The sequence below is a fragment of the Ascaphus truei genome, chromosome 4 (genome assembly GCF_040206685.1).
Source record: "Ascaphus truei isolate aAscTru1 chromosome 4, aAscTru1.hap1, whole genome shotgun sequence".
Taxonomy (NCBI): Eukaryota; Metazoa; Chordata; class Amphibia; order Anura; family Ascaphidae; genus Ascaphus; species Ascaphus truei.
In genome coordinates, this window is record NC_134486.1 from 227,539,654 (window position 1) to 227,558,910 (window position 19,257).

General features: G+C 43.8%; 1 protein-coding gene across 4 annotated transcripts in view; it reads left to right on the forward strand.

Moving 5' to 3' along the window:
* The window catches only part of LOC142493253 (potassium/sodium hyperpolarization-activated cyclic nucleotide-gated channel 2-like), a 707,321-nt gene that overhangs the window by 313,684 nt on the left and 374,380 nt on the right, over positions 1–19,257 (forward strand). The window lies entirely within an intron of this gene.

Below are 19,257 nucleotides of genomic sequence, written 5' to 3' on the forward strand. Positions count from 1 at the left end.
CCGTGTTCATGCGGTGTTCGTGCCGTATTCATTTCGCCATCATGCCGGCTTTACCCGCGCTTGATCTGTTTAATGAGAATGTTTCGGATTTAATTGGTTGCAATTCTTTGCGTATCCACCAGGTGGCAGATATTCATGAATTGTAATGCGCATGCGCTTCAGTAATATGTCGACTTGCACGTGTTTAAAAAATACCACAGTGATCCTGTAACAGGGGAGTTATCCCTGTCCAGGTAATGTGCCTCTAATCCAGCAGTGTGGTGGTTAACTGCTGGTAGTCAATTAACAAACACCACCTGCCTGATTAGATGGCTTAGAAAAGCCTGTTTTTTGAGACAGGAAGTGAGACTCCTTAGCTCACACCTGAGCTGAACTTGGAGACAAACAGTCTTGAGCCCTGCCAGAAGAAACAGCAGAGCTGCTTTCAAGACACAGGGGAAACTTCTAAACTTGAACGCTGACACACCCTGAGGAAAAGGGAGCTGAACCAGGGTTAGAAAAGATTTTCCCTCCAAACTACAAGGAACAGATAACACTTTCATTTATGAGACTTCTTATATCTGCTTAATTCATGCTATATGTTGGCGGCTGGGAGACATGCTTATCTAAGGGAGTTGTAAACAGCATAGTATTTCACTAGAAATACTCCCAAGTGAATAGAAGCTTTGTTTACCCTTATTTGCATGGTTTCCTGATGTTAAGGTAACAGTCGCAATAAAAGGCTTATTTAATTTTACTATAATCAGTCTCCAATGCATAACTCTGTGAGCGTCCGCCTACATATGGTGTCCGAAGTGGGATGAGAGGTGGTCTTTGAAGTTAGAAAGGACCGGAGATTTGTTCTGTGAATTTTTTTTATGCTTTTTGCCTACAAACAGTCTGAGCAACTTAAAAAAAAAAAAAAATCTCATGCAGCAGAGATCAGAGTTAAAGTGATACACACCACTGCACTGAAACTTCCAAAACCACAGATGGACTCTTTTCCCCAAACCCAAGAGGAGAGAGAGAGAGACTGCTGAAGCAGGTAAAACCTTATTTGCCTACCACAATAAAGTGTAATATGGTCATTGAAATAGGGTGTTTGCCTTCCAGCCATAGTCAGGGTTCAAGAAGTGAGTTAGCCCTTGAAAGGGATAGGCGTTTGTTATTTTCAAATGTTTAGCTGAAGCAGTGAATACAGATGGTGACCCATGAGCGGTACTGATTCTGCAAGTAAAGGCTGCCACACAGCATAGGACTACCAGTTGTGAATGGAGTATATGCAGAAAAATGTGAAAATTGATGCAAGACTGTGCTGAAGCAGGGGAATTTTCAGTAAACAAGTGCTGAGGGTAAAATTGCCTACTAGAAAAAAGGAATTGCTGAACTGTGTAAAAGGTATCCCAAAGTGTGAAGAGTGAATGTCATAATACCCAAAGTTGAGACTGAACTCAAGCAGAAAACCACATTATTTGGCTGAAGCAGAGAGATTGCACCCAGGAAGTAAATGGTGTAAAGCAAACAGAAGTTTTTACCTAGCAACTACACATTCAGCATACCTAATGAGAGATTACACCTAGCAAGTAAATGGTGTAAAGCAAATAGACGTTTTTACCTAGCAACTGCACATCTTGTAACTGCACACCGGATGAGAGAAAATGCATGCACAGTACTGCTGATATTGTAAAACTTACCCAAGAAAGAAAAGTCTACAGAGATGCCTGTGAGAGCTACGACCTCTACAAGCAAAATATGCCCTCCTGTAGGACTACCACAATTGGGGGTTCTAGCAAATACAGTGGCAACAGCTGCAATAGCGCCTCCTGAGGTCAGGAAGAAAATTACACCTGATAGCCTAAAAATGGAGGACAAGATGCAGCGTTCCTGTAATGAACCCTACCCCACGGAAGAGTGGCCCTTCCAGTCCAATAAAGAGGAAGACATCTCTTACGGGGAACCCGAACCGAGTCACAGCCACAAAACACCCCAAGAATGGTGGGGGTGCCTGAACTCGGCACGAACCGAAAAGACCGCTCCCTTTGATGAATATGATCAGCAGGAGAAAGAGCGGGAGCAGTGGATAACCGAATATTTCCGTCAGCTATTACAGTTGCAAAAAAAGCCGGGTGGATCCAGTGATGCTGCTAAAATTTCAAATGAAGATGGAGACCCCAGTATCCCTGAAGGGATGGTGTCATCCAAAACAAAAAGGCGAAAAAGAAAAGGAAAAGCGGTTCTTCATGTACCTTGGAAGGAACAGACATGTCCGCAGATCCTGTGGAGAAAAGGGGGACCGAGATGCCCTGCAGCCTAGAGAAAATGGAGAATTCATCCCGCGGATAACCGAAAATCCAGAGGGCCCAAGGTAGAAGTCGTGTACCCCAAAGAAGTGTCTGTCCGGTGCCAACAGTGAGGAACCCTCAACCAGTCATCCCAGGGAAGCGGAGCCAGAACCAGTGAGTGAAGATCCCTTGATCAGCCCTGAAGACGCCCTGAAAATTGCCAGGCGTGACTGTGATCTACTTCGAGAACAATTGAAACTTGAGAGAGAAGATAATGCTGAGTTACAGAAGACGGTGCTCGCAATGTACTCTGAATCTGGAACAGAATTGGATGATCTCAAGACTGAGCTAGATACTGCAAACGCTACTATTTCCGGCATGGATGAAAAGCAAAGCCAATCTGATAAAATTATGTCTAAGCTGAAGCTGAAGTATGAGGAGGCACTAAAGCAGATGACAGTCTTTCAGCAAGAGGTTCACACTCTTCGCGTAGAGCTGAATGCCTCACAACAGGAGGTCAACAATGTCCAGACAGAGGTGAACGTATCTCAGAAAGAGGTTCAGACACTCCACAGAGCACTGGATGCCTCACATCATGAGACCAACAGCTGCCGCACAGATCTGGAAGTTTCCAGAAAGGAACTACACAGTCTCACTGAGGAGCTGGACATTTCTAAAGAAACAATTGTCAATCTTAATACAGATCTCCAAGTCTCCCAGAAGGAGCTTCAGACCCTCAACCTAGAGAAGGAAGTCTCACGCCAGGTGACTGTCATTCTCAAAGCAGATGTGCGTAAATGGATGGAGGACTGTAAGGAGGCCCTGAATAGTACAGAGACTGAAAAAGGAGAAAATTTAAGATTACAAAGAAAAAACTTAAAACTCAAAGAAGAAAATTTTAATTTGACAAACGATGTCAAGGAAAAAATGAAAAGCTGCACGAGCTTAAAGAAATAAATAGACTTTTGGAAGGTAAGAAGTTTGAAGCAGAGCACCGACTGCAGAACCAACTGCAAGGTCTGCGTACACACCTCGAGAAGGCCAAGGAGAAGCAGCGAACTCTGCAGGAAGAAAATCTGCAGGCTGTTAAAGAAATTCAAGTGCTGCAGGAACATCTGATTACACAGTATGTACCCGCAAAGCAGCATGAGAAACTGAAGGCTACCCTGAGCATCACCAAAGCAACGCTAAAGGCCAAGCTTAGAACCCAGATGACGCGGCACATAAGGGAGCACAAGAAGGTCCAAAAACTGAAACAAGTAACTGTGGCCCAAGCAAAGAAGTTCATAGTGCTTCACAATGCAATAAAAATGTGGAGGCAAGCTCAGAGAAAGCAAAGCATGCAGATAAATTCCCTGAGATGAGACTTGCAAGACGCACTCAAAAACCAGGGATCTCTCGCGGATGAGATTACAGTCCTACAAGGACAAGTATTGACCCTGACTAAGCGTCAGTATCCCACAGCCTCAAAAGCCCATGAAGACAAGGGTACAGTGAGAGCTGGGAATACCGCTCATCTGAAAGACAAGGTTGCAAAATTTGAACCACCTAAACAAGCACTAGCAAAACCTTCAGCCACCCAACAGGCAACAAAAGAAGGTACACGTGCTGAATCAAAACCAGAAGAATCCTTAGCTGATGAAGCTGAAAAGATGGGACATTCTCTGGAAGTGGGTGTGGAATTGCAAATTAACCCCAAAGAGGCTGAACTAGCAACCCCATTGAGTGGGAAAAGGGCAGAGAGACAGCTTCTTGAGCGGAAAACTCAAAGGGCTGTTTTTAAACGCTCTGCAACTGCTGCCATACAGTATGCCTACAATAAGACGAGCACCCGATGCCAGGGATATCTCATGACCGCGCACGTAGCAAAAAGACTATACTTACAAAAAGTCCTCCTCGAGCGACTGAGGAGTGCTGATTTCAAGCACCTTCGGGAGGAGACACGAATAAACTGGAGAAAGGGCTCCAATCCCAGAAGGACTGAGGGTTCTCTTCCTCCATTCACTCTCATTCAAGTCACAGAGGTATCTAGAATGAGAGTGGAAGGATGGGCTTTGGCCGTGGCAAGCGCGAGCTTCCCACAAACAGGGGAGGTATGTAACAGGGGAGTTATCCCTGTTCAGGTAATGTGCCTCTAATCCAGCAGTGTGGTGGTTAACTGCTGGTAGTCAATGAACAAACACCACCTGCCTGATTAGATGGCTTAGAAAAGCCTGTCTTTTGAGACAGGAAGTGAGACTCCTTAGCTCACACCTGAGCTGAACTTGGAGACAAACAGTTTGAGCCCTGCCCGAAGAAACAGCAGAGCTGCTTTCAAGACACAGGGGAAACTTCTAAACCTGAACGCTGACACACCCTGAGGAAAAGGGAGCTGAACCAGGGACAGAGAAGATTTTCCCTCCAAACCACAAGGAACAGATAAGACTTTCATTTATGAGACTTCTTATATCTGCTTAATTCATGCTATATGTTTGGGGCTGGGAGACATGCTTATCCAAAGGGAGTTGTGAACTGCATAGTATTTCACTAGAAATACTCCCAAGTGAATAGAAGCTTTTTTTACCCCTTGTTTGGATGGTTTCCTGATGTTAAGGTAACAGGCGCAATAAAAGGCTTATTTAATTTCACTATAATCAGTCTCCCTTGCATACCTCTGTGAGCGTCCGCCTACAGGTCTTTTGTGAATTGACCTTGGTACTGAAGAAGTTGTACAACATTGTATCTATTTAGGCGTTTCATATTAAAAACTAAATGCAAAGTGTCTGGTGTTCTATTCCATTGTCCAGAGAGGTCCAGAGATGAGTACACCACTGCAGTCCGTGTTCAAAAAGCCAACATAACGTACGCTTATTTAATATGGTCAACAATTAGTTCAGCAGATGATAAGATGGCCACAGTTGGTCAAATTTATCAATATTTTATCCAAAATTATGACTTTTACAAATTTTCACCAGATGCTCTGGGGTGGATTTGTGCGATAAGGAAAAAGTTATGTATCGATCCACGTTTTTTTCGTATTGCTCCTGCACCCGGAGTTACAGGAAGAGGGTATTGGTGTGTTGCCCCTGAATTTTCCAGTATCTTTGATCTTGGAGAGTTCAAAAGGCGAAAGATCATGGTAAAACCAACTAAGAATCGTCAATGCGCCAGCGCCAGCACCGGCTTCCAATAACGGTCCGACCATCTGTGAAAACCTGCTAACCGGCCAACCTTGCTATCAGCCCCCGCCTGGATACCTGCAGCCTGAGCAGGATTTCACGTACAGATACCAGCAAGCTTGCATGTACCAAAGCGATTTTCAGCTTCATCAGCTGTCAACTACAGGTGTAGCAGGCCCGCTGTCACCTGTCAACTATGTGTATAATCAAGACTACGGGACTGGCAGTGGCTCGGCGCCAACCGAATGGTAAAGTCTATGGTGGGTACAGCTGCCGTATGTAATTATTTTTTGTACCATATCAATATCAATGCACAGTAAAGCGATTCTCCTGTAATCAATCGCTTTGCTTATGGTTATTTAGTTCTTGTAGTCACAATTCGCCAAAATGTAGTCCAGCATCTACAGTTAGGCGCATGCGCATTGGAACCTTGTTGAAACGCATACAGTATGCGTCTCATCACATCTAGGCGCATGCATGTACTGTATGTGAACAAGAGACGCCCCCCGAGAAAATAAATGTTGGGACAGACCAAGGGGACTGACTGTGGGAACTTCTTTAGGAAACTGACTAGTTTGAAATAAGTATTACAGTAATACTTTTATTTTTCTTCCTCAGAAAAGGAACGTTATCATCGGGCTGAGAATGACAAATGGAGGGATTTCGATGGATAATATCGCTTTTTGTAACGATGCTTGCACACTGCTGAAGCTGAATCAGTGCCATTTTTATTGATTAGGATAGAATAACTGAGCTTTTTTACATACTTTTTTACATACAGTACTGTATAATAAACCCCAAAAATAAAAAGTATGCATTTATTCTGTACATGTACAGTATTACTGTACAGTACTGTATGTGTGTTCTACTGTAATAATAATACAAATACCGATAATGCGTTTTAATACTGTTTTGATGTACTGTAATGCGCAATAAGTAAAAAAAACATTAATGGTGTACTGTAATTAAAAACATACAGGTATATTTAAATAAAGCAGCAATTTATTTTATTGGTGGGTGCAGTTAGTACAAATACATTAATGGTGTCCAATACAGTATAAACATTGACAGTATGAATACAATCTACAACAATCAACATTATTTTTATTGCTGGAGTACTGTAAGTAAAAAAACATTAATGGTGAACTGTAATTAAAAACATACAGATATATTTAAATAAAGCAGCAATTTATTTTATTGGTGGGTGCAGTAAGTACAAATACATTAATGGTGTCCAATACAGTAAAAACATTGACAGTATGAATACAATCTACAACAATCAACATTATTTTTATTTGTGGAGTACTGTAAGTAAAAAAACATTAATGGTGTACTGTAATTAAAAACATACAGGTATATAAAAAAAACCATATTAGAATACAATTTAAAACAATGAACAAGTTAGAAATTAATCAACATTTTAACAGACGACCAATCACGAAGCGAATTAGATCCCCAGCAGATTGTCCTTCCAGGGCTGATGCCTTGTATGCCGCAAAATGCCATTAGTGGAGTCTCGCACGATTTTCATTAAAGGATCGGTAATTGAAAAATAGCGCCGCAATTCCTCCACAAAAGTCATTTCAGGAAGAGCCTTTTTCTCGTGATTCCCTTCGTAGTTTACATTGTGGGCGCACCCTAAGTACAACGGGTATGGCATGTGGTGCTTGAATATTAGCAAGGCATGCCTCTGCGGTCTATGAGCACTTGCAAACCTATACTTCTCCCTGAGTGGCTGGGGCAGCTCACGCAGGATGATGTCGGGCACTGTCTCAATGCAAGCGTATGTGGGTTGGATTCTGGGAGCGGGTGTTCTTCTGGGAGTGGGTGTGCTTGTGGCGGCGGGCGAGGGTAGGTTGTCTGGGAGGATGCTTTCCTCCTGTCTTGGTCTCCTTGTCAGTGTTGCCTCCTCGCATGGTCTTGACGGGGTTGTCATGTCATCCACGTCAATGGCATACATGAACACATATTCTTCTGATGGAGGGGGTGCCCTTGGTGAAGGAAGGTTGAAGGTCCCATTCATCCCATCCATGCCACCCTCCTGCTCCGGCGTCCGAGATACAGGGGCATGAGCTCCGAGCAAATTATGTATCCCCACTATGTCAATCTCTATCTTCTCCATCCGTTGATCCATCTTCTCCATCCGTTGATCCATCTTCTCCATCCGTTGATCCATATTTAGCATGGTCTCTAAAAGAAGATCTATCTTTACCAGCATAGAGTTCCCAGGGATATCGACACTTAACCCATTCAGCATGCGGTCTAACGAGCTGGATCTTGTGCATGGGGTGCTGTGGACATCTGGGTGAATGGGTGCATAAGAGGATGAGATGGGGGTTCCCTGGAGATAAGCAGCAACGTCATCGAGGAGTGATGGAGGAGGTGTCCTATGGATTTCCGGGAGAGAAGCGACAGAGTCGTCGAAGAGTGATGGAGAAGGTGCCCTGTGGATTTCCGGGAGAGAAGCGGCAGAGTCATCGAGGAGTGATGGAGAAGGTGTCTTCTGGGTTTCCAGGGAGAGAAGCGGCAGCGAGGAGTGATGTAGAAGGTGTCCTCTGGGTTTCCGGGAGAGAAGTGGCGGCGAGGGCTGATGCAGAAGGTAACCATTTGTTTTGCTTTGAGTGTACATCATCGAATTTCTTCTTGACATAATAAGGCTTCTTTAAAGCCTTTCCTGTAGCCTTTGAAGTCACCAGAAGGTTTTCTTTATTATCCTTAGCCTTTCGCTTTGGCCTTGGCTTGGAAACGGCTGCCGCATTTCGGTTTTTCTGCATGAGAGGCACAGAGGCGAGTGTGTTCCTGCGTCCGTAGAATCGGGGTTGATCCATGGAAGCAGATGGCACAATGCAGTATCTGGACAAGGGCAAGTTCAGATACAGATCATCGAGTGGGAGGCTATGCAAAGTGTGTCACGTTTTATGCATGGCGACGAGGTGCAGACGTTAAAAGTGGGCGTAATCTAATCTGACTCATTAAATTATAAATACACCATCCATTTTGTGGATTCACTGCACATTGAATACACATCGACTAAACATCGAATATACATTCTTGTGCTTGTATTTCTTTCGACACGCAGCGATGCCTGTTAAAAAGATTTCTAAGGATCTCAGCATGAGAATAAAGGAGATGCACACGAGAGGACAACGAATTGCGGATATTCAAAGCTGGCTAAATACTTCTGGCCTCATTGTGCCAGCAGCAACCGTGAGCTATCATGCCCACGGTAAGACCAAAAAAGTAAAGAGGACACCAACGGTAACTACTGTGTAAGTACTGTACTGTATCTGTCTATTATCATTGTTATCACTGTATATTTATATAACTCTATTCTATACAGTATCTATCTATTATTATTATCGCTGTATATTTATATAACTCTATTCTATACAGTATCTATCTATTATTATTGTTATCGCTGTGTATTTATACATAACTCTATTCTATACAGTATCTATCTATTATTATTGTTATCGCTGTATATTTATACAGTACTAGCTGAGAGACCCGGCATTGCCCGTGAGTTAAATTTCCCGCTAGGAGGGGGGGGGGGGGGGCAGTGGACAGGAGGGGAGGACAGTGGACAGGATGGGGGGGAACAGTGGACAGGAGGGGGGGGGCAGTGGACAGGAGGGGGGGACAGTGGACAGGAAGGGTGGGGGGGACAGTGGACAGGAGGGGTGGGGGGACAGTGGACAGGAGGGGGGGACAGTGGACAGAAGGGGGGGGACAGTGGACAGGAGGGGGGGGACAGTGGACAGGAGGGGGGGACAGTGGACAGGAGGGGGTTGCTTAAAATATTCTGGGTCCCTCCACTCCCCCTGTATGTTTCTCCGCTCCCCCTATCTCTCGGCTCCTCTCCCCCCTATGCGCAGCTCCGGTCCCCACCCTACAGTGTCTGACACACACACAGTATCCCACACACACACACACAGTGACACACACACACACAGTGTCACACACACACACACACACACACACACACACACACACACACACACACACACACACACACACACACACACACACACACACACACACACACACACACACACACACACACACACACACACACACACACACACACACACAGTGACACACACACACAGTGACACAAACACACACACAGTGTGTCTCTCACACACACACACACACACACACACACACAGTGTCCCACACACACACACTCACACACACAGATATGTTACCTCTCCTTCCGGGCGCCGCCATCTTAGGCGCTTGGCGCCACGAGGGAGGAAGGTGGTCCTTCCGGGCACCACCATCTTAGGCACTCGGCGCCGTGAGGCAGCTGCAGACTGCCTGCCCACTGCCTGTCCCCCCGCCGGGGAGGGAGGTGAGTGAGCACCAGGGAGGGAGGCGAGTGAGCGCCAGGGAGGGAGGTGAGTGAGCACTGGGGAGGGAGGTGAGTGAGTGCTGGGGAGGGAGGTGAGTGAGCGCCAGGGAGGGAGGTGACTGAGCACCGGGGAGGGAGGTGAGTGAGCACTGGGGAGGGAGGTGAGTGAGTGCCATGGAGGGAGGTGAGTGTGATGGGGGGAGAGGACAGAGAGTGTGTGTGTGTGTGTATGTGTGTGTGTGTGTGTGTGTGTCTGTGTGTGTGTGTCTGTGTGTGTGTGTGTGTGTGTGTGTGTGTGTGTGTGTGTGTGTGTGTGTGTGTGTGTGTGTGTGTGTGTGTGTGTGTGTGTGTGTGTGTGTGTGTGTGTGTGTGTGTGTGTGTGTGTGTGTGTGTGTGTGTGTGTGTGGCCAAGGGGGAAGAGAGTGGCAGTTGGGTGACGTCAGACCCACCAATCTGATTGGCCAGAGGCTGAGGACCAATCAGATTCACCGCAGCTAGCACCAACCTTTCGATTTTATATATTAAGATAACTATTCTATTAAAGTAATATCTATATTTGGCCATACTGTAGGCCTGAGCACAAAAGTACCTGTACTTGTGGCCCACTGTAACGTATTGTTGTTTTTCCTTTAAACTGTAGGGAGACAACTGTTCTGGTTGACCGAATAAGTGAAGAGAATGATGAAAAGAGTACCTTAAGGGTCATAGACTCTCTGCAGAAAAATTAAAATCTAACCGTATAATAGACCAGCATTAGAAGATGGATGGACGCAGAATTGGATGGAAATATGGACGTGTGAGGTTAGTACTGGACAGTACAGGAGGTGAAAAGTGTGGTTTAATAAACTGTACTGTACCTATAAAATTATTCCTTGTCATTACAGAGCGTACAATGATAAGGGACGTCAACAAGATAAAGAGAGTGGTCCAGGCACAGGCATGGATCGACAGTGACAAAATGTTTCAGGATTGCATCTTTACTGACGAGTCTACTGTATCTCTGTAGAGAATTGCCACCTTTGCATTCCACAAAAAAGGACGCATATCTATGAAGCCGCGTCCAAAACACCCAGTGAAGATACATGTGTGGGGTGCCATCTCTAGGCGTGGACCAGGATGCATCGTCATCTTTGATGGTACAGTTTAATAATGCACAAAGTCACATGCTGTAGCCTTAAGCACTGTACTGTACTACGGTAGTGTGCATTATTTTGAGCACTTTTCTTTTGTTGTTATAGGAATCATGAATAAAGCTTTTTTCCAAGAGCACATAGTGCCTGAGATTGTGGAATAGATCACACGTGAATTCCCAGATGGTCACCGTTTCTACCAGGACAACGATCTGAAGCACACAGCGTCAACTGCTCATATTCTTGCCTGCAGTATCAACTGGGTGAAGACGCCAGCGGAATAAATACGGTAACCGTGTCTCGTTTTTCCCCACTGTTTACTGTGTATCTCTTTAACTAATTCTCCTTTTTTCCCCCTCCAATGACAGATCACCAGACTTCAATCCTATCGAAATGGTCTGGCATCAGCTGAAGGACCATATCCGAAAAGTGGTGAAACCCTCAAAAAAGGATGAGTTGGCGAATGGCATAATGAGTTTTTGGAACGATGTGCTCACTGTGGAACGATGTAATAAATATATCGACCATATTGCGACTGTGTTGCCCATTGTGATAGAGCGTAATGGGCAAGCATCAGGAAGGTAGTATGGTACAGTACTGTACTGTAGTATGGTAAGTACAGGCATACCAAGTACAGTATGATACAGGTAAGTTTGGCACAGATTGTTTTACAGTTTACAGCATGCACTTTACTGCACTAATTTTTAATTTTTAGAGAGCTGCCCTACCAATCTTGTTACAAAGTATTTTACAGTATAGTAGTTCCAGTATACAGTACAGTAGTTTGACAGTAGTAACTGCATAGTCTAATATGGAGTAGTTATACTGTACTGTACTGTACACAATGCAATTATATGCACTTACAGTAACTGCACTCATTTTTAATTTCTAGAGAGAGCTGCACTACCAATCTTGTTACAAAGTTTTTTTTACAGTATAGTAGTTCCAGTATACAGTAGTTTGACAGTAGTAACTGCATACAGTAGTCCAATATGGAGTAATTTTATTGTACACAATGCAATTATATGCACTTAACTGCACTAATTTTTTCTTTCCTTTTCAGAGACAGCTGGCTACACTACAAAAGGACGGGTGGGGGGAGGGGGGGTATCATGTGTACATTGTGTGAACTGTGTGTATAGTGTATCTACAGTCATGATTTACACAAACCCCCCCTCTCTCAATAAACTACAGAATGCAATGTGGCCATGATGAACACGAGAAAGACTAACAATTTATATTACTGTTTTATTTATTATAAATGGGCATTATTCATGATTATTTGTATTTTTCATTCTTCCATTATTATGCATCGGCCCTCAAATTTCAACTGACAGAAGAACTACAGTACACTACTGTACACTACTGTACGTGTACAATGAAGATAAACACTGAAAATGATTATTTGTATTTTTATTCCTGATAAAATAAATATTTCATTACATTCACATTTTTTTCTTTGAACTTTAAATTCACTGTGAATGTGTGTGGGAGGGGGATTCTTCAAGAAGGCTTACATTTTTTATTCATTGGTTACGTTTTTTTTCATTGGTTACATAATCAGATTAACATATTCAATTCGAGAAGGGTCTATCACAAGGGCGCATGCGTTACTGTAAACAAAGCCTCAAAAGGTTGGGGGGGGGCGTCATCATAATGGATTAGCATAAGGGATTAGCCAAGCATTTGAAAATGAATGTGAAGTTATACACGCATGCGCATTAATCATCAACTACTGTATGTCTCTTCCCAAAGAGGATTTCACACAGGCGCAGAGATGTGACACTCGGCTCGGGACGATTAAAAGCACAAAGCCAAGCATTAGCAAAAGAAGTTGAAATCCTTGAGCCTTGTGTGTGTCTGCGGGGGGAGGGGGGTAAAGCTGCATGAAGGATTAGCTGTACTGTAGTTCAAAGACTTACAGTATTTTCAACAAGTCAACATAATGTTTTGATCCCCACACCCCCAAATCAATAAAAATTACATAAAGCATGTGAATGACCAGTGTCACATTAAAAAGCTACAGTACCGATAGAATATCAGAATAACAAGAGTTTTTATGCAGGCACACATGTCTGGAAACGAAGCATAAAAAAAATATATATTTTTCCAGACTTGAACTTTCACATGATTGTGAAGTTATACACGCATGCGCATTAATCCTCAACAAGGTCCCATTCCAAAGAGGATTACACGCAGGCGCAGAGATGTGACGCTCGGCTCGGGACGATTAAAAGCACAAAGCCATGCTTTTGAAAATGAATGGTTTTCAAGAGGTGTCGATAAGAAGTTGAAATCCTTCAGCCTTGTGTGTGTCAGTGGGGGGCGGGGGGGTAAAGCTGCATGAAGGATAAGCAGTACTGTAGTTCAAATACATATTTTCAGCAGGTCATCATAATGTTTTGATCCCCACACCCCCAAATCAATAAAAATTACATAAAGCATGTGAATGACCAGTGTCACATTAAAAAGCTACAGTACCAGTCCCGGTGCAAAGTTAGGGTTGCCCCACAAGGGGGCCATCATAGAGCACCTTGTGGTCAGGGTATGTTTATATTTTGTGGTCTCCCATACCGACAGTGAGTTGGCCACCGATGAGAGCGGTCGTTCAGCCCATTTAATAGCTGTTTTGGGTAACCATAGCAAATTCTCTATCTCTAGTGGGGCACAAGCCCTCTTTTCCAGATCCACCCATCTTTTCAGATCGGGGTTGGTCTGCCATTGTGTGAGTTGACACAATTGCGCCGCTTTGTAGTAAGAGACCAGGCAAGGTACCGCTAGGCCTCCTGTCCGCGTGGTTTTTTTCATAATTGTCTTATTTACTCTCGTTTTTTTCCCTCCCCAGATAAATTTGGAGATATCAGACTGAAGTGAGAGTATATCCTTCAGTCTAAGTGGCACTGGTAGAGTCTGAAACAAATATAGGATACGGGGGAGGAGATTCATCTTGACACTATGTATCCTTCCTATCCAGGAGATCTTGTAGGGCGTCCATTTTTTAAAATCTGCTTTTAGTGTCTTGATTAGTTTGGGGTAATTAGCATCATAGACGCCCCTGTAATCTTTAGTGATGTAGACCCCTAGATATTTAATATGTTTTGGTTGCCAATTGAAATTAAAGTTCAGACTCAGTAGTTTTTCAGTTTCCTTTGGGAGGCTGATATTCAGGGCCTCTGATTTGGTTTGATTTATTTTGAATCCTGATATTCTATTAAATGATATGATGGCCCCCTTGTGGGGAAACCCTAACTTTGCACCGGGACTAGTGGCAAATGCTGCAGGGCCCTGGAAAAAATATGGATATCTTAGATTAAGAGATCTGGTGGGTATACTGAACAGAGTTAAATCATTCGAACAAATTAGATCTGAAAAAAACATCCCAAATTCCGAATTTTTTCGCTACCTCCAGATACGAGCGTTCTTCGCCAAAAACTCCCCCTTCCCACCATTAACCACATTCGAAAAGCTCTGTCTGATGAAAACAGACACACAGGGACTTACATCGCAGATCTATAGAGAAGTGGTCGGTTCTGGGAGCTCACAGCAACGACAAAAACTGACGTACCAACTTAGATGGGAAACAGATATTGGGGAGGAATTGGAGGAGGACGACTGGACTGCTATAATAGAGGCTACTGCCAAGAGCTCCATATGCACTACTTTGAAGGAGAATGCATATAAAGTATTGATGAGGTGGTACCTCACCCCATTAAAATTATCAAGGTTTGTCACAGGATACTCCCCGCTGTGTCCCAAACAGTGCAGAGAATCGGCGGACCTGTTGCACATGCTGTGGTCTTGCCCTCGGATCTCACACCTGTGGGATGAAATTAGACATTGGATCCAGAGGATTTTTGACCTCACAATTCCCCCTGATCCGTGGCTGTTCCTATTGAACAGACCATGGAAGGGTCTTTCAAAATCAGGTAATAAACTAGTTGCACATTTTGCAACAGCAACGAGGTGCGAGATCGCAGCTATGTGGAAACAACCAGAGATCCCAAATATCCCAAAAATTCGGAATCGATTATGGTACATATGCCAGATGGAGAAATTGACGAGTCTGGTCAATGACACTGGTGAAAAATATCTAAAAGTCTGGACGCCTTGGCTGGAACAGACAGACATCCCGGGGGTTGAGGTAGCCACGATATGGCAGTGATTATTCCAAGTGCATTCTCGTACAAAGCAAGCGGAACGGACTACGAGACCTAGTTGAGGACACACCATGTGAACACTTTGGGCGGCCCTAGAAGTCGGCAAACAAACGGTGTATAGTAAATCTACCAGCCACCTATGGGAAAGTGGCAGTGCAGCGTGCCCGCGCCCCCCCCCTCCCCTCCCTTCCTTCCCACCCTCCCCCGCCTTAATTTACTTTTTTTTTGTGTTGTTCCCCCAAGTTTAACCTACATAAATATCCCAACTTGTTTTAGAAATTTCATGTGCAACGTATGAACGCTTGTGGCTCCAGAAGGAGAATGTAGCAGTACCGTACATGACTGTAATACTGTGAATGTTCGTGTTATTTGTATTGCGATGCTATTTATATTGAAAATATTCCAATAAACTTGAAGTTATAAAAAAAAAAAAAAAGCTACAGTACCGATAGAATATCAGAACAACAAGAATTTTTATGCAGGCACACGTCTGGAAACGAAGCATAAAAAAAAAAAATTCCAGACTTGAACTTTCACATGATTGTGAAGTTATGCATGCATGCGCATTAATCATCAACTAGGTCCCTTCCTAAAGAGTATTACACGCAGGAGCTGAAATGTGACACCAGGCTCTGTACGTTATACACGCAGGAATGTGATGACAGGTTCGGAATGATTGAAGCCAGAAAACCATCTGGCTGGGAGAGGTGTACTGAACTGTAAATAAGAAGTTGAAATAGTACTTTAGCCGTGTGTGCGGGGACAAGAGGGAGAGCGCTGTATGTGCCAAAATGTGATACTGTAACACGCCTATGCGTTTCAACAATGTTCAAATGAGACATACAGTACTGTACGGTACACGCATAATATATAAAGAGTATGAAAACAAGTAAAAGTACTGATTACAAAATACTGTAACACAGTAAATACAGTACTGAATAGAAATGTGATAATTTTATATTCAAAGAAAACGCGACGCTATATTTTTGTAATACTGTATACTGTAAATCCTCCATTTTACAAATACTGCGCGCGCGCACACAGACAATGTATTAGACATGCATTACACTTATTAGACTTTTAAGACAACAGCTCGCGAACGCCCACCTGAGTTTTTAGACGGTATTGCAGTATAGCGGACAGAGCTAAAAATCCGAGCGCTAACATACTGGAAAGCGCTACGGAAAATCAGAAAATATACCGCATCTGGCCGCGGTTAGCAGAGCGCCACGGATCCGGCCGCATTAGGATAAAGGCGGCCGCAGCTGTAGTACACATAGAGCATACAGTGGTGTTAAAAAGAAAGTACACCCTCTTTGAATTCTATGGTTTTACATATCAGGACATAATAACAATCATCTGTTCCTTAGCAGGTCTTAACATTAGGTAAATACAACCTCAGATGAACAATAACACATGGCATATTACACCGTGTCATGATTTATTTAACAAAAATAAAGCCAAAATGGAGAAGCCATGTGTGAAAAACTAAGTATACCTTATGATTCAATAGCTTGTAGAACCACCTTTAGCAGCAATAACTTGAAGTAATCGTTTTCTGTATGACTTTCTCCGTCTCTCATATTGTTGTAGAGGAATTTTGGCCCACTCTTCTTTACAACGTTGCTTCAGTTCATTGAGGTTCGTGGGCATTTGTTTATGCACAGCTCTCTTATGGTTCAGCCACAGCATTTCAATCGGTTTGAGGTCTGGACTTTGACTGGGCCATTGCAACACCTTGATTCTTTTCTTTTTCAGCCATTCTGTTGTACAGTAGATTTGCTGGTCTGCTTGGGATCATTATCCTGTTGGATGTCCCAAATTTGGACAGGGAATAGTTCCGTGGGCGCCTATAAAATTTTACCACTATAAAGGATATACGAAAACCAAGCCTGTTGGTTGTGAAGATTGTTGATCCTCACGGTGGGCTTGAAAACAAAGAGAAAGCACAACACATAGCGTAATACTGTTGAAACATTAAACAAACAACATATAAGACAACATATAACAGCTGAATACTGAAATGGTATTTTTAGGACAATAAAATCATTTAATAACAATTAATATTTAATATAATGCACAATTTGCATGGACATATAGATTTAAGCAATTAAAAATCTGAATAAGTGGTTCAACTGCTCCGTAGCACCAATGTTGATGATAGCAATGCCTACTCACCAGATGGAATAGGTTTGCAGGCAGTGGATATTTTGGAGAGTATCCCCTCTCATCTGTGTGCTGCTCTCTGCTTAGCTGGCGTCTCTGTCGGCTCTTGGGTGCAGCTCATCAGCAGGGACTCCTGCAGCTCCAGGAAGCACGTCTGAGCAGATGGAACCCAGCTGCAGCTGATTCAGCACGATGTCAGCCACGGACCACCGTGAGCTCGTCTATCTGCTGCTCACTGCTAGCTGGCGTCTCTATCCGCTCGTGGACGCAACTTGTCAGCAGGTACTCCTGCAGGGCGCCAAGCAGGGCGCTTGAATAATGGGAAACCGCAACAGCTGGTTCAACTCGTCGGCGGCTATAAGAGATGGTTAACTGGCAGCTCACGTTGATTCACCGATGTACGGGGGGTACTACACCAATGTGTGCGGGGCTTGAACCTCCACCCTACGTGTTTCAAGAGCGATCTGCTCTCTTCCTCAGGGGTATATGAATAAAAAAGTCCAAAATGTCCTTTAAATACTGACTTCACCATTTGGGTAAATAGTTCCACCTGTAGCTAATTGCACATGTGCTGTGCTTGTGATAAAGTTGCTCTTAGTGTGTTTGCAATCAGACACTGCACAGTGAGAATGTCTTTGAACAAAAAAGCTACTTACTATTTTGTACAACAGCTGTACAAAATAGTAAGTAGCTTTTTTGTTCAAAGACATTCTCACTGTGCAGTGTCTGATTGCAAACACACTAAGAGCAACTTTATCACAAGCACAGCACATGTGCAATTAGCTACAGGTGGAACTATTTACCCAAATGGTGAAGTCAGTATTTAAAGGACATTTTGGACTTTTTTATTCATATACCCCTGAGGAAGAGAGCAGATCGCTCTTGAAACACGTAGGGTGGAGGTTCAAGCCCCGCACACATTGGTGTAGTACCCCCCGTACATCGGTGAATCAACGTGAGCTGCCAGTTAACCATCTCTTATAGCCGCCGACGAGTTGAACCAGCTGTTGCGGTTTCCCATTATTCAAGCGCCCTGCTTGGCGCCCTGCAGGAGTACCTGCTGACAAGTTGTGTCCACGAGCGGATAGAGACGCCAGCTAGCAGTGAGCAGCAGATAGACGAGCTCACGGTGGTCCGTGGCTGACATCGTGCTGAATCAGCTGCAGCTGGGTTCCATCTGCTCAGACGTGCTTCCTGGAGCTGCAGGAGTCCCTGCTGATGAGCTGCACCCAAGAGCCGACAGAGACGCCAGCTAAGCAGAGAGCAGCACACAGATGAGAGGGGATACTCTCCAAAATATCCACTGCCTGCAAACCTATTCCATCTGGTGAGTAGGCATTGCTATCATCAACATTGGTGCTACGGAGCAGTTGAACCACCTATTCAGATTTTTAATTGCTTAAATCTATATGTCCATGCAAATTGTGCATTATATTAAATATTAATTGTTATTAAATGATTTTATTGTCCTAAAAATACCATTTCAGTATTCAGCTGTTATATGTTGTCTTATATGTTGTTTGTTTAATGTTTCAACAGTATTACGCTATGTGTTGTGCTTTCTCTTTGTTTTCAAGCCCACCGTGAGGATCAACAATCTTCACAACCAACAGGCTTGGTTTTCGTATATCCTTTATAGTGGTAAAATTTTATAGGCGCCCACGGAACTATTCCCTGTCCATACTGTTTTCCTGACCAGGGGGTCAGGCTTTGTGTCCTAGGCAGCCCCTTATGTATAGTTTTAATTAATATATAAGGTAATAGTTACTACACCACACACATTGCGGTTAGCGCTACCTGTTTTGTTGTTTATGTCCCAATTTTGGCCAAGCTTTAGCTGTTGGAGAGATAGCCTCAAATTTGACTCTAGAATACTTTGGTATACAGAGATGTTCATGGTCGACTCAATGACTGCAAGGTTCCCAGGTCCTGTGGCTGCAAAACAAGCCCAATCATCACCCCTCCACCACCGTGCTTAACAGTTGGTATGAGGTGTTTGTGCTGAAATGCTGTGTTTGGTTTTTGCCAAAC